The sequence below is a fragment of the Cryptomeria japonica genome, chromosome 4 (assembly GCF_030272615.1).
Source record: "Cryptomeria japonica chromosome 4, Sugi_1.0, whole genome shotgun sequence".
NCBI classification, from domain to species: domain Eukaryota; kingdom Viridiplantae; phylum Streptophyta; class Pinopsida; order Cupressales; family Cupressaceae; genus Cryptomeria; species Cryptomeria japonica.
This window is the reverse complement of record NC_081408.1, coordinates 62,037,721-62,062,093: the sequence shown is the minus strand read 5'-3', so window position 1 is coordinate 62,062,093 and position 24,373 is coordinate 62,037,721. Positions and strand designations below refer to the sequence as shown.

Genomic DNA, 24,373 nt, shown 5'->3' with positions numbered 1-24,373 from the left:
TGTATGGTACAGTTTCAACGCTGCTTTTCCCTCCCGAAAAATTATCAGCTTGGACCTTTCATAAAACTCACCACTATTAATAACACTGCGCAAATTCTTGTTTTGGAGGACATGTTTACTGCAGGGATAGACACAATTTCATCAACAATTGAATGGACAATGGCAGAGCTTCTGAGAAAACCAGCACTGATGCAAAAATCCCAAACAGAGCTGGATGATGTTGTGGCTGTGGAGAGAAGAATGGAGGAAACAGACATAGCAAATCTTCCTTATCTCCGAGCAATAGTGAAGGAAGTGTTCAGATTACACCCTACAACTCCAATCATCTTTAGAAGAGTAGATATGTCTCGTGAGATTGGTGGGTATCTTGTTCCAGAGAATACCCAAGTGCTTGTAAATGTATGGAGCATTGGGAGAGACCCTAGTGTGTGGAAGGATCCTTTGAATTTTAATCCAAATAGGCCAGGATTTTGAATTTATGGAATTTGGCATTGATTACAAAGGCTAGGATTTTGAATTTATACCATTTGAAGCAGGAAGAAGGATATGCATCGGGCTTCCATTGGCACAGAGAATGGTTCATTTGGTGGTGGGATCATTGGTGCAAGTTACAGAAATTCCTGTGCTTATTACATTTGATCCTTATGGCCTTCGGATGATAGTTTTAATATTTAAATGTCTGATAAAAATATTAAAATTAGAACGTTGGAAAAATTAGAACGTTGGATTATGAATGTTAATTTTAAATATTTAAAAAACTATTTCAGATTTACTACCAGGTGGTTTATATAAACGAAATTAGAGTCTTTTAGTTAGTGTAATATTGTCATATTTTCATCAATTCAGTAAGTCATGAAATTTTAGAAAAGATTAATGTTAAAACTTGTTGATTAATTTTTGCCTTCTCTTTCAAATATTCATGTGTTTCATATAGCATTACTTAGAAGTATATTAATGATTTTATTGTTTGAATTTTAACTTATTTCTTTTTTCATAAATATGATTACAAGATAATCTCAAATGGCATGAATCGCTTGTAGATCTAAATCAACATCATAGATTGTAAAAAAAATTATTTCCATTTCAATTTAATTTTTTAGATATTTTTGTGATGTTCCATCTATTGTCAAAAGTTTGGAACATTATTTAAAAACATTAATATAACCATTTAAATGAGATTCTAATCCAAAATGTCTTACTTTGTTGAAAATTATTTTGAACATAAGATGAAAGGACCAACTTTATTAAGTGACCTACGTATAGTTTTATATTATTGTAAAAGTGACCCTAATAAATCAGGTTGTTTGTCTCACTCCTTGTGAGAAATGGCGTTATCGCTTCTTGGCAGTTTTAGAAACATTATTAAGGGTTTGGGCCCTCTCCTGCTTTACCTACTCAAAGCAAGTCACCTAACATGGACTATAAAAATTTTCCATTTTCATCTAATTATCTATAATTTTCTTTTATAATCTGCCTATTCTAAACAAGTTTGAAAGATAATTTAAAAAATACTAATAAAATTATATTTAGATGACCTTGTAATAAAAAAGGTCATACTTTATTGGTACGTATTTTGGGCAAAAGGCGATATGCACCAACCTTATTCAATGATCCATATTTTTATATGATTATACAAATAATCTAGAGAATTAGACTGTCTAATTAAATAACTTAAACTAATCACCTAACATAACAAGCTATAACAGAATCCTATGTCCATTTACATTTTATCTATTATCTTTTGAAAAATAATTTAAAACAAATTATTAACATAGTCATATTTAAATAAAATTTCAATAAAAATGTCACATTCCATTGACAATTATTTAAATTACAAAGCCAAAAAATGCCAACAATATCAAGACAACATAATGAATGGCAATGCAAGGCAAACAAATAGGATTTCAAGATTTCAGACATGGTTGTGTGGTTCATGGCCTTGGTGGTAAGTTGAATCAGAGGTACACTAATTCGACATGGCATCCACCAAGCTGGACTTGGGAGGATCAGACAAACAAGAGACACATTTTTTTTTTCTATAAAGCAATGTGCTAGTTTGGATCAAACAAGACAAACCCAAAATTGTTGGGGTTTTGCAAAAATCTCAGCTAGGTTGGGTATAAGCTTCAAGAACTTGGAGGGAAAGGTGTGGATTCAACCAAAAGGTCAAGTTAGCCCAAACATGGGGGACTAGGTTAGTATTCAAATAGCACAGAACCAATTAGTTTCTCTCCATATAAATAATGCAAATTAGAGGAATTTTACCAACATACTTAGAGAAAGGGCTTATTTCATGAAATGTGTAGGAGATTGGCCTACTATCTCAAGATTCCATAAATGGTGTGATGAGTAATGGGGTAAGAATTTTATTTTAAACACTTTGTTGAATGTCTTTTATTTGGTCATCTGTGAAAAAGTTAGAGAAAAATGTGGATTTTGAATAATGGCCCTTTCATAACGACAAGAATGGGCTTTTATATTAGAGACCAAAATTCAAATTTTGATTCTTTATAAGAATCTATTGAAGAAACTTATATTTGCATATGCCTCTATTATTGGGAACTTGAAACCCTAAAAACCATAGGGAATGAGATTGGGAGATTCATTAAGGCAGATGAGGCCATAGAGGAGAAGGATTTTAGTATATATGCAAGAAATTGTACATACTGGAAACCACACCCCTCCCCCCCATTTCCCAAACCTATTGAACTATAGTTGGAAGAAGGTGTTTGGAGGTAGCAGATTGAATTGGAAAACATAGCTGAAAATTGCAAGATTTGCAAGGAATCGGGACATTCTATTAGAGATTGTGTGAAAGATAAAAAAAGGAAAAGAGTTGGAGAAAGATCTCTTGATTAACAAATTGTCCAGGATGAGCACAGTTAATGAAAGGAACTTGACCACCGAGAATCAAGAATCAAGGGAACCATCGTATTTGTGAATGGGAACCTAGCTTGAACTAGCCCTTGACAAGGATGAACAACATAACCCTACCCTCTTAAAAGAACTTGAGAAATGACAGTAATAGATTTTGAAAGAGAACCCAAATGTAATGACACATCAAAATGATAGACATGTGGGGTCTATTGAAGATTTGATTTCAACTTGAAACCAAGACCAAGCGGTGCTAGATGCCAATCCAAAAATTGAAAGGAAAATCACCAAGATAGAATCACATGTGAACCTAGAATGGGGAAAGGAGAATGTGGGAAACCCACAACAAAATTATGGAAAAGAAAGACCTCCATAACAAGCTGATAGAATATCCAAGTTGTGCCAAAATTGAAGATAGGGGTGAGTCAGCACTCAAGTCTTTGGACCATTATATTGATCTAGAAATATTAATAGGAGTTGGATTGGATACAATGGTGGAGGAGGATCAACTTGCACAACCAATTAAAGATATTCATATGTCCCTAGTTAAGGACTTGCCTCCACAAATAAGGGTTCATGAAGCAAGTCAATATACTCATTTTTTAACTTCCCTTATCAGAAGAATGAGTTGTTGGTCTCTCAAGACATATTGAATAAAAGAACTATATCTCAAACTAACACCATCGGGGATAAAGTCAATAATGGATAAAAGAAATCAAAGGGACCAAAAACCAATAAGATGAAGCTACAAATTATGGGGAGTGCAAAAGGTTAAAGAAAACTTAGATATAGTGAAGAATTTTCCATTCCCAAGTAGCTATGAAAAACTTATCTTGGAATGTCAAGGGTTGCAATACCTTTGACAAGAGATGTCTAACCAAACGACATTTTGATTAGACAAGGCTTGATATGTTACTTCTTCAATTCATAAAATTAAAAAGGGTAGAGGCAGAAATGAGTCCCATAAGTTGGAAGTTTTGGAAAGGGTTATTTGTGGAAGAAGATGGAGCATCTGGTGGTCTAGGTTTCTTATGGAACCCTATTATGGTGAGAGAAAATATGCTACTTCAGGATAATCACTAACAGCTGGTTAAATTCTTCCTCAGTATTGGTGTTGAAATTATTGTTCTTAACATTTATGGTCCCACAAGTACAAGTATAAAACGAGAGGTATGGCATCATCTTTCATGCATTTTCAACATTACTACAATATGGTCATGGTTATTGGGGCTGATTTCAATGCAACTTTGACAAAATGTAGGAAAGGGGGGGTAATAGTTTTTATGGGGTAGTCTAAAGGGACTTCCAAAACATCGTCACATGTAATGGACTACTAGAAATCAAGCATAAGAATGGAAATTTTACTTGGACTAATCAAAGACAAGGGTTTTCAAACATTGTAATGAAATTGATCATTTCTTTTTGGTGGGTAATTGAGTAGACTATCCATTTGGTTTTTAGGTGAATATCCTCCCATTCTTGGGATTGGATGATTACCCTATTTCCTTGCTATCACATCATGATGCTATATACTAATAATATGTTCATTCAAGTTTCAAAAGATGTGGTTGTGTGCAAATGTTCTCTAAGATATAACTAAATATTGTTGGAACTCTGCTCTAGTTAGACAAGGAAAAAAGGCCTTCATGCTTTTTAAGAAGATACAATTTATCAAGTCACGTTTAAAGGAGAGGAATAGAGTTCATTTTAGAGATATTTTTGTAGAAGGCTCCAGTTGAAACAATAATTGGAAAAACTACACAACAAAGTCATTAAGAATGACATGGAAGAGACTAATTTTCAGGAGGAAAACCTTTTAATTTCACAATACTTAGAGGTGTTGACCTAGGAAGAATTTTTCTGGCATAAAAATGTTAGGATTCCCATAGATACTGAGAGGGGGGGGTGAATCAGTATCTAATCGGTTTGTAGAATTTCTTAACTTAAAACATGTAGAACATATTATAACAGTGTATCGGTATGCAAGAAATAATGCAATAAATAGAATTAAAAGCAACCACATAAAAAACACACCATAACACAATGATTTAATCAGGAAACCCGGTGAGGGAAAAACCTTAGTGGGATTTGTCACCCATAATATTCACTTACTGGCCAATAAGAGAACATTACTGCTACAAGAGGGGCCTACACATGCAGGAAGGCCAATTGCCTAGAGCTCACTGCTCAATGGGAAGTCTCACTGACTTACAATGATGGATTATAAAAATCCAATATCTTGTACTGCTTCAAAATAGCATCTCTAATGCCAGATCCAGTACCTATTGCTGCTTTGCTTCTTACATAAACCCTTAACCTATAATTCGCATAATAGGTCTGTCTTATATTTCTTCCTTTTCTTACTTCTTACTTACAAAATGTTCTACACTGATCTCTCTTATATAAGACTCATTTTACAATGATATCAAGTCGGCTTACAAAATATTTTACAATAATAAACAAAATATAATATAACAAAAATCCTGTTGGCCTCTATGCCGGTATGCTTCCTTTCTCTGTGCCGGTGCCAGTGGTCTGAGTGCCGGTGTAGAGTCTGATCTTGCTAGTGTTGGTGGTCTGAGTGTCGGTGTAAAACTTTGCCAGTACCATAGTATTGTAAGGTTGCCATCAATGACAAAACCTTCAATCACCTACAATGTCTCATTGGAGTGTACATATGCCAACAATCTCCCCCTTTGGCATTGATGGCAACACTCATGAGAAAATTCAAAAGTGTATCCAAAACTATAATAAAAAAAATGTTTCCAAAAATATGTTACAAAAAATATAAGAGCTCCCCCTGAGCAGATAAGTCTTTTGTCGGTTATTTTATCATACTACTACTCCCCCTTTGGCATCAATGACAAAGGTTGCCAAGATGTTAGTAGAGTTGTAGTCTCACTCAACCTTGTAACTGGGTAGTTACAATTTGAAATAGATCCGCCAAAATCAAGTTTATACTTTCCATAAACTTCTTACTGTCTCTGTTCTTTGAACTGTACCGGTGAGGTGTTGCATATGCTCTATCGGTGTTCTCTGTCCCTGTACAAGTGCCTCAGATATTTCCTTCCACATGAATTCTAGATAGTCCAATCTTGGACTCAGTCTTAGTCTCAAATTCTTTGCCTTATCCACTATTCTCTCCTTTTCTCTTCCTAGCTTAAGTAACTCTTCCTCAAAACTTGTTATCTTCTTTTCAAAAACTGATAATGTATCAGGTGAGTTAACAAAACTGTCTACAAGTTTATTGATTTCATCTTGTACCTTGCTCATCTTCTTATCTATGTCTACTATCAAAAAGTTTGTTTTGCAAGTATCTTTATACAGAGTTTTAAATTCCTTTAATAAGTTGCATAGTTCTGGTAGAAGTGTGTCAAATTCCCTTGTACACTTCTTTATTTGATTTTCAAAGAATTTTTTCTTTTCAAGTTCCATCTTATCCTTTAATGCCTCTTCCTTTATTTGCTTAATTGTCACTGTGTTCTTAGTGATGTACTTGGACAAAATGTCAATTTGACTTAATGAATCTTTATTGTCTATATTGCAGTTAGGAGCTAGCCTTTTCAAAATTGGAATTGTGTCATCTATAGCTTTATAAGCTTATGAACTACAATCTGTTACCCTTTTGACTAAATCTAAGAGTACTTCAATTATATTAGTTTATTTATAGCCTGCTGATGATGAACTAATATTCTGAACTCCATCAGTGGAGGAAGTAACCAAGCTTGTTGTGACCTCTGGTAGGTCTGTTTATGTTTGCATTTCCTTAAGCAATGGTTTTTGTACTTCTCTTGTTGCCAGTTGTACTGTTTCTTCATGAATCTGTTCCTGTACTTGTTCTGGAGCTTTTTGCTCTTCTTGTTTCTCTATTTGTTCTCCTGTGTTATCATCTGTCGATTTCTCTTGTGTTTGATTAGTTTTCTTAGTTACTGGTGGCTCACCAGCCATGTTTGTCTTACCAGTTGTATCTTTATCTACCACCAACCTTTCCTTTTCCCTTGTCCTTGTCCTTCTGATATACCTTTATAGGTTTGGGGTTCATGTACTCTTCCTGTTTTTATTTTTCAATTAGGAATATATCCCATGCATTTTTTGTTTCTTCAGTTACCTCATTAACTCTTCCAACCATTAAAGAATCAAAAAATCAAGCTAGTTAAAATAAGGGGACCATAATAAAAAAAATTTCCACAATTTAATTAAGGCTAGGAGGTAAATCAATAGAATTCACATCATTAAAAATGCAGATGGCCAATGGTTGGTGGAGAAAGAAGACATTGGCAAGGAAGTGATCTCATACTTTAAGAACCTTTTTATCAATGGAGAATGGTCAAGGGGCGGAGGTTAATGATGACATTCTCAATGTAATTTTCCAAACTCAAACTTTATAGAAAATAATCGGATGCTTCAAGAACCACTTAGTCTAGAGGAAGTTATACTTGCCCTATTTTCAATGGAAGCTAACAAATCCCCTAGCCTCAATGGATTCCCAACAATCTTCTTTCAGATAATTTCAAACATTTTCAAAGATGATTTATGGGGTGTTGTTGAAGAATTGAGAGTTGATTGTACGATGTTAAATGACTTGAATAGTACATTGATTGCACTTATTCTAAAGAATGATAATGCGCAATCATTTGATGATTTTCACCCCATGTCCTTGTGTAATATAGTTTATATGATTATTTCCAAATTTATGGGAAATAGGTTGAAGAAGGTGTTGTTTTATGTCATCTCTCAAGAGAAAAGTGGATTTGGCCCAAATAAATCCATTGTGGAAGGTATCATTATAGCTCACAAGGTCATTCACTTGATTAGAACAACGAGAATTGGTCAAATATTTGTAAATATTGACATTGAGAAGACATATGACCAAGTTTATAGGACTTAAATTTTGCTGAATGTTCTAACCTGATTTAGCTTTAGTCAAAAGTTGGTGTCTTGGGTTAGAAGTTTCATATGTAGTCCACATTTTCAGTATTAGTTAATTGCAACCCTCAAGGTTGTTTTTCAAACTTTTAGAGGGATTCTAGACAAGGGGACCCCATTTTCCTCTTTCTCTTTATTATCATGGTGGAGGGTCTTGGTAGATATATTACAAAGAAATGAAGGGATGGTCAATGGAAAGTTGTTAAAAATAGCTAGTGGAGTGGACTTTATCTCAAACCTTCAGTTCATAGATGATACACTAGTCATGGGAGAATCTTGTTTTAGAGAAGACCATTGTATGAAAGCCACATTTGATGCTTATCATCAAGTGTCAATTAATCAGTTTAATAGGAGGAAACCAGAAATTGTTTTATTTAATACCAACTAGAGAAGCAATGAAAAATAGTCAGAATTCTAAGAATCAAACCAATATCTTTACCAAGTAAATTCCTAGGTATACTACTCTTAGAGGGAGCCTGTATGGCCAACATTTTGAGGAACTTAGTGGACAATTGCCCGAGTAAAATAAATGGTTGGAAAAATAAGTGGCTTAGCTTAGTAGGTAGAATTCTCATGTTGAAGACATGTATTCCTACAATACTAATGTTTTCAATGATGTGCCTCAAAATCCTATCAAATGTTCTCAAGGTGATTGAAAAAAATGAAAAAAATCTTTTAGAATGGTAATCAAGATCATGACATGATCCCTTTTCTTGTGTGGGATAAAATTCATCAACCAAAGCAAGTGAGTGGTGTGGGTATGAGGAGTTGGTAGGTTATGAATGATGCAATGGGGGCAAAGCTAATTTGGATCATGTATAGCAACCCAAATTAGATGTGGGTAAAGATATTGAAAGATAAATACCTTGATAGCCAATCAAAAGAAAGGATATCAAGTATAAAAAATATCCCACAAGGTTCAACAATTTGTAATTTCATGATTTATTATTGTCATGTAATAATTGATCACATTACATGGATTCTAGGTGATCGTAAATCTGCGTGCTTCTAGGAGGATTCTTGGGAGGGATATCGGGTCTTGGGGGAGGAAGTTAGCTTGAATAGACTAAAGAAAATAATGGTGGATGGTAGAGATGAGTGGAAGTGGAAGTCCATTAGAGAGTTAAATTTAGATAGAAACAACATCAAGATGCTTCATAAAATTTTATCAAAATAGAAAGTTTTACTCTCCTGATGTCAAGATGAAATTATCTAGTGTAGCTCTCAACAAGGTAATTATTTGGTTAAGATTGCTTGCGTGGCTAGAATTACCTAGAGTGGTTTCTTTTTTCATGGATAGAATTATAGTGCAGAATTCTCACTACGGAGAGGCTAAAAAACTTAGGCTTTCGAGGCCCTTTCAATTGTGTGCTTTACAACATAAATGAAGAGAAAATTGATCATCTCATGCTACATTGTGACTTTTCTTATTATTGTTGAAGATTTGTAAGTAGGAACCTTGGCTCACAAACTTCCTTTCCCTCAACCTCGAAAGAAATGTTTCAAAGTTGGTTAAGGGGTTATAGAAAATCCACATTCTCTAGCATTTTCCAGGTTTTCTCGTCTATTGTAATATGGAAAATCTAGAAGGGACGAAATAGGCATATTTTCTAGGAGAAGAGTGTTGGCATATGCACACTCCAATGAGACATTGTATGTGATTGAAGATTTTGTCATTGATGGCAACCTTACAATCCTATGGCACCGGCAAAGACATTATACTAGCATCAGCTGATCACACTCCACACCGGCACCGGCACAGAAGAAAGGAAGTATACCGGCATAGAGGCCGACAGGATCTTGTTATATTACATTTTGTTTATTATTGTAAAAATGTGTATGCCGACTTGGCAAATTGTAAAATGACTCTTATATACAAAAGAGATCATTGTAGACATTTGAGTGATGTGATAGAGAGGTATTAACGAAAATAATAGGCAGACATAATGTGCGAAATATAGGTCAAGAGGTATATGTAAAGAACAGAGTAGGAACCGATACTGAATCAGGCATTGAAGATGCTATTGTAAAGTAGTACAAGATATTGGATTTGTATAATCCTTATTGTAAGTCAGTGAGACTTCCCATTGAGCAGTGAGCTCTAGGGAATTGGCCTTCTTGCATGTGCAGGCCCCTATTGTAAGTAATATTCTCTTATTGGCCAGTGAGTGCATATTGTGGGTCACAAATCCCACTGAGGTTTTTCCCACATCGGGTTTCCTCGTTAACATCTTGTGTTATGGTGTGTTTTTCATGTGGATGTTCTTGATTCTGTTTATTGCATTATTTCTTGCATACTGATACACTGTTATATTATGTTCTACATGTTTTAAGTTAAGAAATTCTAATTACCGGTTAGATAGTGATTCACCCCCCCCTCTCAGTATCTGTGGGACCACTAACAATTGGTATCAGAGCTTGGTCCTCTATTTTCAAAAGCCTAATAGCTTGAGGAAGATCTTGACACTGGTAAAGATGGAAAAGCTGATGAAGCAACTGGAAGGAGCTCTTACAGACTATGATGTAGAAAAGTTGAAAAATATCAAATTAGAAGATGATTTAAGAGCAGCTCAGGACACATCATTCAGGCACTTCAAGAAAATTTTATTGTTGCAAGAAACAAGAGAAGAGAACTTTGTAAAAAATTGCAAAATGAGAATGATGAAAAGGAATCACTTAATGATATAATAAGCAGGTTGAAACAAGAGATCATGACAACAAAAAATGAAATGCAGGATATGACTATGAGATTTTGCAAAGAGATTGAGGATGGGAAGAAGAATGAAGAAGAATTGACCCGAAGACTAAGTGATGCAGCAAATGAGAACACAAGACTTAGCTATGAAAATGACATGTTGAAGACAAATCTGATGCATACTCAAAATGACTCAAATGAATTGATGAGACACAAAGAAGTCCTAGAAAGAGAACTAGAAACTGCAAATCAACACAAAGAAAAATTCAAGAAAAGCTTAGAGGAACTTGGCACCTTGCTGAAGAATCAAAAACCTAAAGGTGACATTTCTAGAATTGGCTTTGAAGTTGGTGAAAGCTCCGGTACTGCAAATACTTAGGATCACAGCAAACTGGTAAGACAACCTAATGCTTATAAATTCAATGGTAAATGCTTTAACTGTAATAAGTATGGTCATAGAGAAAATGAATGTAGATCTAGAAATTATCAGAATATCAACACACCCACCGGTCAATGTTCTAAATGCAACAAAGTTGGCCACAACTCTGAAAACTATAGAATGAATGTGAGATGTTATGTTTGTGGAAGATTTGGACATTTATCTAATCAATGCAGAACACAAACCAGCATAGGTTATGGGAAAGCTATTAAGAAAAATAATGTAACTTGTTATGCATGTAACAAGATTGGGCATATTGCTAAATTCTGTAGAAGTAAAGGAACACCGGTAGGCAACAAAATTTCTAGCTTGAAAGATAAAGAAAAAGTTGAAGAGGTTAAGCAAGAATTCTCAAAACAATCGATTAGAAAAGTTGATCTAAATATTGGGAATACCCCTCCACTGATAGAACCAACCAATGCTTCAGCGGTAGGATAGAGTGATGCTTCATCGGAAGGACAAAGTAGTGCTCCACCAGCAGGAAGTTCTTCATCTAATTGAAGAAAATTTCCTTGAGGGTTTGGAAATTTATTGATACATGTGCTATTATTCCCTCGGTTAGAGATAAGAAGTTGGAAGTTACTGATTACTGGAAAACAATGTTAAGTGAATACTTAACTGGCATGCAATTAATGTGGTAGATGGTGAAGAGACATTATAAAGTTAAGATTTTGACTCCATTTCATTTCATCGTGATTTCAAATTTTCAAAGAGTGCGAAGACTCCGAGCTAAGGCATTTTGAGCAAGAAGAAAGAACACTCCAAGCAATCATCCATCCAAGGCAGTAAAAAGTATTTAATCATGGCATCCATCTTTGCAATTGAATACATAGAAAACCCTACTATTGTTGAAGTAATAAAAAGACCTAGGCCCGTATTTCAGTTAGTTCCCAAGATAGCAAAGAAGGATGATACCCTAGGTTCTTTTTCTCAAATTCCTAAGGGAGTTGTATATGCTGAAGACCCCAAAATGTGCATCCACTGCAACATTGAAGAGTTAGGAGATGAGGAAATTAAAACCATGTATAAAACTGTGATATGTGATAATACCAACAATATAAAGGATGAACACAAGATTATTGAGTCCCTAGGATTTACAGAAATCCTTAGCATTCCTAAATTTCCAAAGGATGTGATTAGGATAGTTTTGAGCAGGGTCAATGGAGAATTTTTCTGGCTAGATGCAATTCATAAGATCACCAAGGAAGCTGTGAAAGTTGTCATAGGGTTACCGACCATCGGTAAAAGACCAGATAAAACCAAGAAAGTTTCCAATGACCTAGTTATAAACCTAACTGGTGCAACATTTGACAAGAGGTCTGTAAGGGTTAATGATGTAAAAGATATCAATGTAAGATTCATCAGTATGATATTAGGGTATAAATCTACTCATGCTAATAGACTTAATTTAGTTTCAAGTTTATGCATTAAGAGTGCTTATGACATGGTCACAGACAATGCAAAATTGACATATGTGAGTGGTTAAAGGATGAACTAATTGACAATCTTGGAAAGGTCAAGAAGGACAAGAAAGGAACTTTCAAATTTGGAAATTTGTTAGTATGCCTAATGCTACATATAACAAAATAGGTTCCTGGTATAGGTTACAAAGAACTTGGATATGACATATCGGTAGGCAAACAATTGACTGAACTATTCAATAACATGGGTGAGAACAAGGAAAACAATATTCATGACTTTTTCCAAGCATTAAAGACCAAAATTAAGAAAAGAGTAAGGTTATCATAGAAGATTGTAGATAAATACAAAGATTATATATGCTTTGTCATCAAGAAAGATGAAATCTGGATGGAAGTGGTCATCCCAAGGACAGTTTGGGTAACCAAGATGGGATATGAAATAGATGATACCATAGTTGAAACATATGCTAAAGCACTTCTGGAAGCCCCTAGAGAACCAAAGGAAGAAGTAATTGGTAGTGCAGAGAATATTGAAAGAAAAATTCAATCAAAGAAAAGGGTAAAAAAGGTTGAGGCAGTTGTAAGGAAAGGGTCCAGACAAGCAAAAGCCATTAAGGAAGATGTATTGAAGAAAACCGGCATAATAGAGGATGAGTTAGCAGCTCCATAGCCTGAAACTCACCTATCATCGGTAGGTACTTCTTTAGGAAGTGACATACCTGCAACTTTTAAAAGAGTTGTAAGAAAAAGAGATCCCTCACCGACAACCACACCTTCACCTAGGAGGACAAGGCAAAAGCAACAAGCTGTGAGATCTCTAGTTAGAAAGGCCACATCAAAGAAGAAACTAACACCCAAGAAGAAGAAAAGGACAAACAGAGACTTGGCCCCTCTTGATATACTGCTAAATTAAATCATAGAGGAAGGTAAACTGAAGAACATAGAGAAAAAATATGACACTCTAACAACTGATGAGAAAGAACAAGTTGAAAATAGTGTTATATTGCACATGGATATGTACAAGAAATTTTTGATGGAAGTAGTCAATGAAATACCAGATGAATTATTCAAAAGACTAGAGGCAAGAAGATAGGCAGTGATAGAATTGGATAAGAAAATAAAAATTGAGAAGCTACCTGCTGTATATCCGGTAAACTCTCCACAAGAAATTGATGATCTGATTGGAAAGGCCAACCGGTCAGTATTCTCTACTGCACGCCATCATATTTCGCTAATGGCAAGAAGAGTTAATGAAGTGACAGAGGAAACAGAAAATGGATGGGATATATTCCTGGGTGAGAAAGAAAAGCAGGAAGAATACAGGAACCCCAAGCCTATCTTAGTCTATCAGAAAGATAGAGATAAGGGTAAAGGTAAAGTTGGTGGACCACCAAGTATCAAGGTTAGAGACAACTTACCCCCACCTTCTTTAAATACTCCATCGGTAAAATCAAAAAATAATGAAGATCAACCAGTAGCCGAGAGTATGGATGTAGAGGATAATAATCCTAATCCTGAAGTCCTATATACTGTGAATGTTGATACTCAAAAGATCAACATAGTAGTAGACAAAGATACAACAGAAGAGTCAGATATGGCTACTGAGCCTCCAGTGACTGAGGAAATTGATAAAACGATAGATGATAAAGAGAAAAAGGTAGAGACTGAGACACAAACTAAGGAAATGAAACCTACAGAGAAATAAACAGAGCAAAAGGCTCCAGAACAACAACAACTGGAATAGGTACATAAGGAAACAGTGCCACCGGTAACTAGTGAAGTAGGAAAACTAGTGCTTAAAGAAATACAGACACAAACTGACCTACCAGAGGTCAATACAAGCTTGGTTACTTCCACCGGTACTCAGATTGTTGGATCATCATCAGGATACAAATCAACAAATTTGACTAAGGTACTGTAAAGCAGAAAAATCGAACTCTAGTTGTTCTCCCCTCCCCAACTCCAAGGAGAGAGAAGGGAGAGTCACTAGTGTTGATGGTTTTCACTTAGGAGGGACTTTACATTCAAAAGAGGATTGAAACCCACAAGATCCAATCCCACGCAAGGCAAGATTGGATTCTAAATGAGTTTCAAGGGTTAAGACATCAAGGATACCCTCTTTTGTAAAGAAATGTGGATAGGATGATTGAACTAAGAATGTATGTAAAATAGGAAAGATTCGCTTATAAACAGAGATAGGGATATGGGATGAAGCTGCGGACCTGGAATTAGCAGTAAAATGTCGAGACGGTGCTGTTCTGCAAATTTGAGCGAAAGTTGACGGGATGATGGTGCCCGGCGTGCACACGGTCCTCCGAAAAATCCGCAAAATGAAGGGGGATCTGTTCGTCTCTGCACAAGGATTCCAGATCTTCAATTACAGCCGCGTACCTGCAACCTACACATAGAAAAGAGAGGACGATTGGGGGGTTAGGGATGAGGGGTTTGCCTTTAGGTCAAACCCCGGTTTTGGAATTAACCAAGAAATGAGAATGTTGTAAATGTAAATGTTTGTAATGTAAACAAGTACTAATACCTTGTTGTAAGAATGTTTGTATTCTTACATGCGAAGGTGTAATGTATGTTGTATGTAATGTGTTGTAAGTGATCTCCTCTTCAATTGTTGAATCCTTGTCTTGAATGCAACACTTAACCTTGAATGGAGACTTAGAATGCTCAATTGCTCGAAGGAATGCTTGAATGCTTGAATGTTTGAATATCGCTTTCGCGCCTTGCTCACATATCTCCTCCTCTTTCTCTCTCTTTCTAGGAGAGGAAAAGTAGTTTATATACTTGTCAATTAGGGCTGATAGACTAATTTTCTTGACCTTAGGCTGACCAGGAAACATTATTTTCCAATTTGCAAACTTAAAGACCCGAAGCCCCATAAGAGACCGGGCCCAAAATAGGGCCAGGGACCAGGGCGCCGGGCGCCATGGTCCTGGGGGACCAAGGCACTGGGCGCCCTAGTCTTGAAGGACCAGGGTGTTGGGTGCCATGGTCCCACCTCCCGAGACAGCAGGGTGCAAGGAGGATCAGGCCAGGTTACTGAGAAATGCAGTTTATGATGTCATGAACAAGTCTCGGGGTCTCCATTTAGGTTTCGTGTTGCATCGCCATCGTGAAGACCCAAATGCAGTCAAAATTGCAAGTGTCACAATTTTAGGACGCTACAAGTACTACTTGATTCTATCAAGAAAATAACTGACTGCAACTCACAGGCTTACAAAGCAATTGATGACACCATACCAATTTTGAAGGTAATTGCACCTAACTATAATATAGATAAAAAAGATTCTTTAGGACAATTGGATACACTCTGTAAATACATCTCAAAAAACATTAAGAAAATAAAGGAATATTTAGTGAAGGATAAGGTAGAAATTGAAAAACAGAAATTCTTTGATGAGCAAATAAAGAAGTGTAATAGAGATTTTGACACACTTCTACCGGAGCTATGTAATTTGTTGAAAGAATACAAAAATCTGTATAAAGATACCTATAAAACAAACTTTTTGACTATAGATATTGACAAGAAAATGAGCAAGGTATAGGATGAGATAAATAAACTTGCAGACAACTTTGTCAACTCACCTAATACACTATCAGTTTTTGAAGAGAAGATAACAAATTTTGAGGAAGAACTACTCAAATTGGAAAGAGAGAAAGAAAGGATAATAAATAAGGCAAAACATTTGAGATCTAAACTAAGTCCAAGATTGGACTATCTAGCATCTCTACGAAAGGAAATTTCTGAGGCATTAATACAAGGAAGCAAAACACCAACAGAGCATTTGCAGCATCTCACCGATATAGTGAAGAGAACAAAGACAACAATAAAGGATAGCAAAAAGTTTATGGATAGTATAAACTTGATTTTGGGAGATCTTTTTCAAATTATAACTACCCAACTATAAGGTTGAAACCACAAACTCTACTAACATCTTGACAACCTTTGTCATTGATGACAAAGGGGGAGTAGTGGGATGAGAAAATTCAAATCACAGGAATCATATGCTCAGGGGGAGCACACACATTTTTGGATACTTTTTGAAATTTCTCATGAGTGTTGCCATCAATGCCAAAGGGGGAGATTGTTGGCATATGCACACTCCAATGAGACATTGTATGTGATTGAAGATTTTGTCATTGATGGCAACCTTGCAATCCTATGGCACCGGCAAAGACATTATACTAGCATCAGCTGATCGCACTCCACATCGGCACTCAAGACACCGGCACCGGCACAGAAGAAAGGAAGTATACTAGCACAGAGGCCGACAGGATCTTGTTATATTACATTTTGTTTATTATTGTAAAAATGTGTAAGCCGACTTGGCAAATTGTAAAATGACTCTTATATATAAAAGAGATCATTGTAGACATTTGAGTGATGTGATAGAGAAGTATTAACGAAAATATTAGGCATACATAATGTGCAAAATATAGCTCAAGAGGTATATGTAAAGAATAGAGCAAGAACCGGTACTAAATCAAGTATTGAAGATGCTATTGTAAAGCAGTACAAGATATTGGATTTGTATAATCCTTATTGTAAGTCAGTGAGACTTCCCTCTGAGCAGTGAGCTCTAGGCAATTGGCCTTCCTGCATGTGCAGGCCCCTATTGTAAGTAATATTCTCTTATTGGCCAGTGAGTGCATATTGTGGGTCACAAATCCCACTGAGGTTTTTCCCACACCGGGTTTCCTCATTAACATCTTGTGTTATGGTGTGTTTTTCATGTGGATGTTCTTGATTCTGTTTATTGCATTATTTCTTGCATACCGGTACACTATTATATTATGTTCTACAAGTTTTAAGTTAAGAAATTCTAATTACCGGTTAGATATTGATTCACCCCCCCCCCCCCCCTCTCAATATCTGTGGGACCCCTAACAAAGAGGAAAACTTATCTTGGATGTATGGAAGAATAGAAAATGTCATCCTAGAGTTGGTAAGTGTCATTGCAGTACAAATAAATCCATCTAAGATTCCTTTCAGTTAGGACAACAAATTGATCCAATCCAAGTGGCCTTATATCAATTTTCAACCTACTAATGGACTTGTCTGGGTTAATCTGGGAGCAAAGGAGAACAAATCAATTGAGTGGGTAAAGTGAATGGAGGGTTTGGTAAAAGTCAATTTTCATGGAGAATTAAAGGGTAATTTGGGTTTGTTAGGCACAAGATATATGGCCTAGGATTGGACTATTAATATCATTGCTATGGGAGTTAAGAAATTGATGGAGGATAAAACAATGAAGTTGAGGCCTAAGCAACATTATTGGTAGTCAAGATGGAAAAAATATCAATCTCAAATTTGCACCTGGAAGGTGGCTCTTTGATAATTATTAATATTATTATTAACGAGGAAACCACTGTTGGCAATTTGGAGGAATTTATTATGTGTTGCATTGATGTTTGTCATTGATGTCAACACTAGCTTCTTTGGTTGTTTACCGAGTTCAGGTAGAATGGTTGGTCTTTGATGATGATCAAGAGATTTATCTCATGTATATTCTAATTGGTGGAATTGGTTTGGTTCAATCATTCACATCGATCTGATGCGTGTCACATTCAGTTGGTTTAGGATTTGGTGATCGGGAAGCTATCGTATGTTCTAGTAAGCCTTTTGTTACCAGTAAGGGTTCTACCGACAGAGCTTCGTTTTAGATCTTTTGGTGGATTTGATAAGTGGTGTTGGTGTACCTTCTAGAAGGTTTTCAGGATGTTGATGGTTATCGTGTTCTTGTTCCAGTTGATTGGTGGTATTTCATTTATCTTATGGCGACCTATTTTAGGTCTAGTCTTATTCTGCTAAGTTATGGACCTAGTTATGTAATGTGTTGGTAGATGCTCCCGATGCATTGCCGGTTGGATTTAATGTTTGATTAATGTTGTTTCGGTCTTAGGCCAACTTGGATTATCATTGGTTTGTGGTTTTATGTAATGGATTTATTGTATTATCTTTTAGGTGGTTGACCTAATTGTTTAGGTCCCGGTTTGGTATAAATATGATGTAAGATCTCTTTGTAGATCGTGGAATGGTGGTTATGGGATTATCTATGTGCAAATAAAGTTGTAATCATATGCAGAGGTTTTAGTTGATTATAGGTGATCGAATTGGGTTTGTGTAAGAGGTTGAAGACCTCCGACATTGAGCTTAACCAGAATTGTACTCAAGCATAGGAGATGCTATTCTTGTAGTTCATTCTTATTTCTGGATTGTAGTCTGGATTTCTTTTGTAGTCAGTGAGGCTCCTTTTGTCATGAGCAGTGCACTCTAGGCTGTTGGCCTTCCTACATGTGCAAGCCATGTTGGAAAATGCACTCTCTAATGAGAAATTGTTGGTGATTGAAGGTATTGTCATTGATGCCAACTGTACAATCATATGATACCGGTAGGCACCGGCACCGGAAGACTCTACACCGGCATATAGTTGATCGACACCGAAAATAAAGATTACGGGCACCATGGCCAACAAGAATTTAGTTTAAATATATTTTGTATTTAATTGTAAAATCCTTTTATAAGCCGACATGGCAGATTGTAAGATGACTCATATAAGTATGAGATATTGTATATTTTTAGGATGAAAGTATGGAAGGATTATTGTAGACCTAATGTGCGAATTATAAGGCAAATTTCGGATAAGTGTTTATGATTATTGCAAATCTTCAACTGGTACTGAACCTGGCATAGCAGATATTTATCTGAAGCAGTACATGATATTGGATTTGTATAATCTATTTTTGTAAGTCAGTGTGACTTCTTTTGTAACTGAGCAGTGAGCTCTAGGCACTTGGCCTTCCTACATGTGTAGGCCCCTATTGTATCAGTAATATTCTCTTATTGGCCAGTAAGCAAATATTGTGGGTCACAAATCCCACCAAGTTTTTTCCCACACTGGGTTTCCTTGTTAAAAATTATTGTGTTATGGTGTGTCTTTCATGTTGTGGTTGTTGTTCTCATTTACTGCATTATTTTTGGTTTACCGGTACATGGTTTTTAAATGCTTTTCATGTTATAATTCAAGAAAATTCATATGCTGGTCAGATATTGATTCACCCCCCCCTTCTCAGTATCTTTGGGAATCCTAACAATTGGTATCAGAGCCTGGTCCTCTATTTTCAAAAGCCTAATAGCTTGAGGAAGATTCTGACACCGGTAGAGATGGAGAACTTGAGAAAGCAATTGGAAACAACTCTTTTAGACTTTGATGTAGAAAAGGTGAAAAATATCAAACTTGAAGATGATTTGAAGGCTGCACAGGATATCATTAGAGGACTTCAAGAAAAACTCACTATTGTAAGGAATAAAAGAAGAGAACTTTGTGAAAAGATGTAGAATGATGATGATGAAAAAGAAACTCTTAATGACCTGGTGAATAAATTGAGACAAGAAAATAGTACAATGAAGAATGAGATGCAAGATATGACTATGAGATTTTGCAAAGAGACTGAGAATCGGAAGAAGAATGAAGATGACTTGGCTAGAAGAATCAATGATGCTGCAAATGAAAATCTAAGACTCAGTCATGAGAATGATATGCTAAAGATAGATCTAATTCACTTAGAACATGACAAAACTGAACTCATGAGATAGAAAGATTTCTTGGTAAATGACTTGGCTACTACAAATCAACACAAAGAGAAATTCAAGAAAAGTTTAGAAGAATTTGATAACATGATGAAGAATAAGAAACCTAATGGTGATACAATTGGCCTTGGCTTTGAAGTTGGTGAAAGCTTTAGTACTGCAAACAATCATGATAACAGCAAACCGATAAGACAACCTAATGCTTACAAATTTAATGGGAAATTCTTTAACTGTAACAAGTATGGTCATAGAGAAATTCAATGTAGATCTAGAAATTATCAGAACACTAATGCACCCACTGGTCAATGTTCTAAATGCAACAAAGTTGGTCACAATTCAGAAAATTACAGAATGAATGTAAGATGTTATGTTTGTGGAAGATTTGGACACTTATCTAATCAATGCAGAACACATATCAGCATAGGATATGGGAAAGCTATTTAGAAAAACAATGTGACTTGTTATGCTTGTAACAAAATTGGACATATTGCGAAATTCTGTAGAAGTAAGATATCACCGACAAATAACAAAGGACCCAATTTGAAAGGTAAAGAAAAGGTTGAAGAAATAAAGAAAGAATTCTCAAAGCAATGGATCAGAAAGTCAGATCAGAATGTTTATGGGAATACTCCTCCATCGGCAGAATAGAGTATCACTCCACTGGTAGGAGACTCTTCATCTAATTGAAGGAAAATCCTTTAGGGGTCTGGCAACTAATTGAAAACATGCTAATATACCCTCGGTTGATGGTGAGAAGTTAAATTACTTCTTTACCAGCAGATGAGTTAAGTTTGACTTCATCGGAAGGAATTAAATGTGGTAGTTTAAGAAAATAACATTATAAGTAAGTATTTTGGCTCCTTTTTCCATTCACTGAGCATTCAAATCTTCGAGAGCGCGAAAATTTCTGAGTGAAGGCATCCTTAGCAAAAATTGAAGCAATTCATCCAAGCACTCATCCTAAAGGTAGATTAAGGTATTTATAACTATGGCTTCTTCATTTGCACCTAGATTTATTGCAAACCCTACTGTGATTGAGGTTATCAAGCGTCCTAGACCTGTATTCAAACTTATCCCCAAAATTGTAAAGAAGGATGATACCCTAAGAGCATTTTTGAAAATAGTTAAGGGAGTAGTTTATGTAGACGATCCTAAACTGTATATACATTGTCATATTGAGGAATTAAGAGATGATGAAATCAAGAACATGTATAGGACTATAATCTATGATGAAAATGGTGATATCAAACTAGAACACAAGGTAGTGGAAACCCTAGGTTTTGTGGATATTCTTAGCATCCCTAATTTTCCTAAAGATGTGATAAGAATAGTCTTAAGAAGAGTACATGGTGAATTATTTTGGTTGGATTCCATCCATAAGATCACTAAAGAAGCAGTTAAGGAAGTAATAGGCTTACCTTCCACCAGTAGAAGACCTGACAGAACTAACAAAGTCTCAAATGACACTGTGATAAACTTAACCAGCGCAATAGTTGACAAAAGATCCCTAAGAGTCAATGATGTGAAGGACATCAATGTCAGATTTGTCAGTATGATTCTTGGCTATAAGGCTACACATGCAAATAGGTTAAACTCAGTATCCAGCCTATGTATTAAAAGTGCATATGACATGGTGAACGAAAATAAAAGAATTGACGTATGTGAATGGCTTAAAGATGAATTGATAGACAACCTAAAGAAAATCAAAGTTGATAAGAAGGGAACTTTCAAATTTAGAAATTTGCTTGTATGTTTAATGCTATACATTACCAAGGAAGTACCTGGTATTGGTAGGAAAGACTTTGGTTTTGATATACTGGTAGGAAAGCAACTGTTGGACATATTGAACAACATGGGAGATGATAGAGAGAAACATATGAATGAACATTTTCAAGCACTAAAGGCCCGAATGAAGACAAGAATAAGGCTATCTCAAGCAATTGTTGACAAATATCAAAAGGAGATATGCTTTGTAATTAAGAAAGATGAAATCTGGATGGAGGCAATTGTCCCTAGAACTCTTTGGGTAACCAAGATGGGATATGAGACCGATGATAACATAATTGAGACCTATGCAAAAGCCCTCCTTGAAGCACCAAAAGAACCATCTGAGGAAGGTTTTGGCAATGTAGAAACAATTGAGAGTGGCATCCAATCTCAGAAAAGAATCAAGAAAACTTAACAAATAGTAAAGAAAGGCACAAGACAAGCTAAAGAAATTAAAGAAGATGTACTTAACAAAACTGGTATCAAGGAAAGTGATTTGGAAGGACTTCAACCGAAAGCTCATCTTTCATTGGTTGCAACTTCTTCTGAAAGTGATATACTGACTAAATTCAAAAGGGTAGTAAGGAAAAGAAAACCCTCATGGGCACCCTCACCTACACCCAGAAGAACAAGATGAAAGCAACAGGCAATTAGGCCTCCAGCTAAGAAGTTAACTCCAAAGAAAAAAAAGGTTAAACAGGATATTGCTCCACTAGACAAACTTCTAAATGAAATAGCTGAGGATAAAAAATTGAAAAATATTAGCAACCAGTATAACACACTTTCTGATGATGATAAAGAGAGCATAGAGAATAGTGTAATTTTACACTTAGACATTTACAAGAAAATTTTGACGGAGATTGTTGAAGATATAACCAATGATTTATACAGAAGACTAAAAGCTAGAAGGGTAGCTATTGTTGAGTTAGATAAAAAGATAAAGATAGAAAAATTACTTGCAGTTCACCCAGCGAACTCCACTAAAGAGAGATGAATTAATCAGTGAAGCCAACTAGACAATATTTTCAACTGAGCATCAACATGTAGCACTAATGGCAGGCAGAGTGAATGAAATCATAGAAGAAACTGTATATCAATGGGATATATTCTTTTTTGAAAAGGAGAAACAAGAAGAACTCAAAAGACCCAAGACTATCAGAGTCTACCAAAAGGACAAGGATAAAGGGAAAGGTAAGGGAGGTGGACCTCCAAGCCTAAAGATAACTGATAACTTGCTACCACCTCTTTCTGATACTCCACCAGTAGAAACTGTTGACACACAACCGGAAATAGAGAGTATGGAGACTACTCATGAGGATACAAATCTGGAATCTGAAATTTTCTACACTATGAACGTAGACACCCAAGAGGTAAATATTGTGGTAGATAAGGAATCAACTGAGAAGACAAATGTGGCAACAAAGCCACTAGAAGAAAATGTTGGAATTGATAACATTAGAATTGGGGAATGATAACAAACTGAAGAATCAAATGATCCCCTGGACACTAAGAAGGCAGAGACCATAGATGTGCATACTGTTGCATCTAATGAGCCATCGACTACAAATATTGAGATTGGGGTTGAGACACAAACTGAACAATCAGCTGATCCCCTATCTACTGCAATGGCGACTGATACTAAACCCACTGAGCTAGAGCAACTAGTTGACAACACAGAGAAACTAGTTGAGATATCAGCAGTGGACAGTACAGAGGTGCATACTAAGAAACTGGCAGTGGATACCACTGGTAAAGCATCAGAAACACCAGTAGATAACACTGAGAAACAATTAGAAAAACTGACAGACGAGAGCATAGTGAAATAGACAGAGACAAAATCAAAGAAATAGTTAGAGTCACAGGTTCAAACAGAGACAGTGCCACCTTCATCTGAAAATCCCAAACCTTTGGTAGTGGAAATGCAAACTCAAATAGATCCTCCTGAGAAAGAGGAAAGAAAATCTATCACTACAACCGGCAGACTACAGAATGTGAGGACAGTTGGACAGTCATCTGGCACATCAATGACTAATTTTTGGCCAACAAATGTGATAGAGGTACTCTTGGACTCAATAAAGAATATAACAGAGTGTAATCCACAAGCTTACAAGGCTATAGATGACACATTACTAATTTTGAAAATGATAGCTCCAAAGTGTACCATAGATAATAAAGACCTTTGAGCCAATAGGCACATTGTCTAAATATATAACCGGCAATCTAATTACACTGGACCAGATAAATGAAGACACATTCAAAGAGAAAATGAATAAGGAGAAAGAAAAATTATTTAAGGAAATAGTGAAGAAGAATAAGGAACAAATAGACACCTTATTACCGACACTAGGAGAAACAATTTTGGATTTCAAGAAACTATACAGAGATACCTGCAAAACTGATATTTTGATAGAGGATATAGATTTAGAGATCAGAAAAGCACAAAAGGAAATCAACAATATCACTAACAATTTAATAGGAACATCAAATTCATTTTTGGAAATTGAAAAGAACATTGCAGTTCTTGAAGAGAAAATTGAGAAGCTAGAAAAAGATAAAGAAAAGATAAAGCATAAGGAAAAGGATTTAAAATGCAAAGTATACCCTAAACTAGATTACCTCATTTCTTGAGAAAATTAATTTTTGAGGCTCTG

The 24,373-nt window shown here is 35.7% G+C and overlaps 1 pseudogene; it reads left to right on the top strand.

Moving 5' to 3' along the window:
- The window catches only part of LOC131040566 (geraniol 8-hydroxylase-like), a 30,641-nt pseudogene extending 7,093 nt beyond the window's left edge, over positions 1-23,548 (top strand).
- The last annotated feature ends 825 nt before the right edge of the window (positions 23,549-24,373 follow it).